This window comes from Triticum dicoccoides, chromosome 7B (genome assembly GCF_002162155.2).
Source record: "Triticum dicoccoides isolate Atlit2015 ecotype Zavitan chromosome 7B, WEW_v2.0, whole genome shotgun sequence".
NCBI lineage: Eukaryota > Viridiplantae > Streptophyta > Magnoliopsida > Poales > Poaceae > Triticum > Triticum dicoccoides.
The window spans coordinates 603,239,042-603,243,425 of record NC_041393.1 but is presented as its reverse complement, the minus strand read 5'-3'; positions in this window follow the sequence as shown (position 1 = coordinate 603,243,425).

Below are 4,384 nucleotides of genomic sequence, written 5' to 3'. Positions count from 1 at the left end.
TGGAGGGCTGGATGAATAGTAGACGGTGGAGGGGTGGTTGAACAGTAGCCGGTGGAGTAGCGCGCGGTGGAGGCTGGATGAACAGGAGCCCGTGGAGGCTGGAGGAGGTCGACGATAGCCCGTGGAGGCTGGAGGAGGTCGACGGTGGAGATGAACAGTATCCCGTGGAGTCCCGTTTTGCGGTACGCCACACCCCTCCCGATGAACAGGACCCCCGTTTTGACCGTAGCGCTCCAACACAAGTCCGTTTCGTCCGTTTTGTGGTACGCCACACCCCTCCCGATGAACAGGACCCCAGTTTCGACCGTAGGAGGTCCGTTTCCTCCGTTTTGTGGTATGCCACACGCCTCTCGATCAACAGGACCCCCTTTTCGACCGTAGGAGGTCTGTTTGCTCCGTTGTGCGGTACGCCAGACCCCTCCCGATGAACAGGATCCTGTTTCGAACGTGGCCGGTCGAACACAAGGCCGTTTCCTCCGTTGTGCGGTATGCCAGGCCTCGTTTCCATCGCCTGTTCCGTCCAAGCCCTCCCAATGAACACGACCACACATTCCGTTCTGACCCAGCCGGTTGGCTCCCCATGAACACGACGACGACGCTGTTTCTCTGTTCCGACCCAGCCATGTACGTATGCGCGAGTAGGCGTTTGAGACCCTGCCCGTATGTACGTACGTGGCCGTATTTTCTTTCTTGCACCCTTGCCGCTGTATGTACGTGTACATGCTACGTGCGCGCCTCTACTACGACACGTGCGCGTCTCTACATCCACCAGTATATATGTACGTACACGTTCGCGACCAGAATGTCAACGCTACGTACGCTTCGACCAGGTGGGTCCTGACTGTCAGGCACTTCCTTGCCTGCAAAGATGTAGCTGGTGGGTCCTAGCAGTCAGGGGGCCAAATCGTTTATTTCCTGGATGCACTTCCTTGCATGCGAAGATGTAGCTGGTGGGTCCCTGCAGTCAGGGGGCGAATCGGTTTTTTGCCCGGACGCACTTCCTTGCGTGCAAAGATGTAGCTGGTGGGTCCCAACAGTCAGGGGGGCGAATCGTTTTTTTGTTGCCCGGACGCACTTCCTTGCATGCGAAGATGTAGCTGGTGGGTCCCAGCAGTCAGGGGGCAACTCGTTTTTTTCGCGAAATACGGTGGCCCGTCCGGTGGGTCCCCACTATCAGGTGGAGGAATAATTATTTTGCACGTAATAAGGAGGCACTTCCTTGCTGCGGTCATGGACCAAGCTGTCAGCCTCTCCACATACAGTCGATGTCTGATGGAAGCCGTTCCTTGACCACGTTGACCACGCCGTGCCGAGAGCACCAGGGCGGTGGACGACGGCGAGGCCTAGGAAGGGGACGACGTGGAGCTGGGGAACACGTGGCAGTGGATGCCCACGTAGAGGAGTACGAGGGTTCACTGGTTCACTGCGGTGTGAGGCCGCCGTCCCCGCAGAATAACAGGGGGTGTGGGTGAGTAGAGGGATGGCCTGGCCAGCAGTGGGAGTAGTAGGGGGCGGTGAGGCCTCCGCCGCATCACAGTCGGCCACGGGAGGCAGGAGCACGAGGCATGACTGACGCTGGTTTGGGTGGCTGGAGCAAGAAGACAAGAGGTTGAAGAAGCACTACAGCCATTGGATGGACATCGTATGGTCACTGGAGCTAGAATCGTGCATATTGACTAAGTTGACAAAGCCCTCCGTCCCCGTCAACTTAGTAGGCCCACAAGTCAGCCTGCCACTATAGTGGGTCCCAGCTAACAGGCGGAGTATTCATTTTTTTGTGCGTAATAAGGAGGCACTTCCTTGCGTGAGAAGATATAGCTGGTGGGTCCAAGCTGTCAGCGGTGGTAACGTTTTTTTCGCCAAATACAGAGGCCCTTTCGGTGGGTCCCCGATGTCAGGTGGAGGAATCATTATTTTGCACGTAATAAGGAGGCATTTCCTTGCGTGCGGCCGTGGACCCAGCTGTCGGCCTCTCCACGTACATTCCACTTCAGATGCATGTCAGTCGTTGACCATGTTGACCAGGCCGCACCGAGAGCACCAGGGCGGTGGATGAAGGTGAGGCCTAGGAAGGGAATGACACGGAGGCAGGGAAGACTCGACAGTTGTTTCCCACGCGGAGGGGAGTACGACTGTACGAGGGTTTACTGGTTCGTCTGCCGTCGCCGGAGAATAATAGCAGGTGTGGGTGAGTAGAGGGATGGCTAGGCCAGCGATGGGAGTACGATGAGGCGGTGAGGCCTGCGCGGCAGCAGAGCCGGCCGCGGGGAGGAGGGAGCAGGCAATCCCGCCGGCGCTTGTTTGAGCGGCTGGAGCAGGAAGAGCAGAGATTGAAGAAGCACGACGGCCGTTGGATGGCCATCCAACAGTCACTGCTTGTGCGTCAACCTTTTTTTAGGAAAGCCTCAAATCTATGGAAAACAACATACAGCCTATCTGCCATTATTTCTAATAATTTACAGCCCATTTCCTAATTCTTAAGGTTTTTTTGGAGCCCATACTCTTTTTGTTAGCATTACAGCCCATATTGTGGCCACGGTTAAAAAATTATACGAAATTTTGCATATTTCGGTGCGGTCCGAACTGTTTCTAATCCCGAAATTTCGACTCACATTCAAACTGATTTTAAAAATAAATGTATATCAATATAAAACCAAAAAATTCTACACGCATAAAAATTAATGTAATTTAAAATCTCGAAATGAAAAAAAAGATATTTGAAACTAATTGCTGGTTTGATGTGTTTTAAAAATGTACATTCCATTTCTCATTACTGATGGGCCATTTTGTCGGCCAGCCGAATGAAAGCTCTCCTCGTCTTGAAAGATTTGCAGCCCAACAGGCCTGACAAAGCGACTTACTTGGCAAATCACAAAAAAACTGGGCTGTAGCCGTGGACCCAGCTGTCAGCCTCTCCACGTACAATACTCTTCCGATGGAAGTCGTTCCTTGACCATGTTGACCACGCCGTGCGGAGAGCACCACAGCGGTGGACGACGGCGAGGCCTAGGAAGGGGACGACACGGAGCCGGGGAAGACGCGGCAGTGGAAGCCCGCACGGAGAGGAGTACGAGGGTTCACTGGTTCGGCTGCGGTGTGAGGCTGCCGTCGCCGCAGGGCCTGGCCAGCGGTGGGAATAGTAGGGGGCGGTGAGGCCTCCGCGGCAGCACAACCGGCCACGGGAGTCAGGAGCATGAGGCACGACCGGCGCTGGTTTGGGCGGCTGGAGCAAGAAGACCAGAGGTTGAGGAAGCACTATGGCCGTTGGATGGACATCGTACGATCACTGGAGCTAGAATCGTTCATATTGACTAAGTTGACAAAGCCCTTCATCCCCATCAACTTAGTAGGCCCACAAGTGAGCCTCCCACCAAGGTGGGTCCCAGCTTGCAGGGGGAGTATTCATTTTTTGTGCGTAATAAGGAGGCACTTTCGGTGGGTCCGAGCTGACAGCGGGGGGAATGTTTTTTTCGCGAAATACGGTGGCCCATCAGGTGGGTCCCAGCAGTTAGGGGGAAAATGTTTTTTTTGCAAAATATGGTGGCCCGTCCAGTGGGTCCCTGCTGTCAGTTGGAGGAATCATTATTTTCCGTGTAATAAGGAGGCACTTACTTGCTGCGGTCGTGGACCCAGCTGAGACTCTCCACGTACAGTATACTTCCGATGGAAGTCGTTCCTTGACCACGTTGACCTCGCCGCGTCCCGTTGCATGCATGCGTCCATGGGCGTGGTGCATCCCCACTGTCAGCCTCTCACGTACAGTCATCTTCTGTCGGCGTTCTGGGAACGGGGGTCCCCAGACTTGCCTGCCTGCGGCCTGCGGCGTGGCTTAAAGGGGCCCCAGCGCGGCCCATCTTCTTCATCATAAGCTCGAGACCCTCGCGAGGGGCCAAGCCTCGCGGGGCGGACGACAAGGAGCTTCCTCAGGCACGGCCTCGTCAGGCTGGCTCACGAGGAGGCGGAGAGTTCAAGGCGGGGTACCTCGTGAGGTGCCCATGACGCAAGCCATGACGACCAAGGGCGCCAGTCGGGCGCCAGCCCGCGCAGTGTCCTCCCTTCCTCTTTGGTGCAAAGGGGGCGAGCGCAGGCAAGAGCATCAAGCAAAGGCATCCATTTCGGTGCAACAAGACCAAGACCAGCCCAACGGCAGGGAAGAAGTCATTGTGGAGCCCAAGCAGTCGTCACCACCAGAGCCTTTGACAGGCGAGGACCAACTTTAGTCAGGATAAGTGTACCCGCTGTTCCCCTTCAAAATGGCCAATTGTTGGCGCCCTTCCCGCTCAATATTTGGGAAGAGGCCCAGGGCCTTTGCCTATAAATAGGACTAGCCACCCCCAGGGTAGAGGGGGCTAGACCTAATCGAGAATCCAAGAGCCAGAACCAA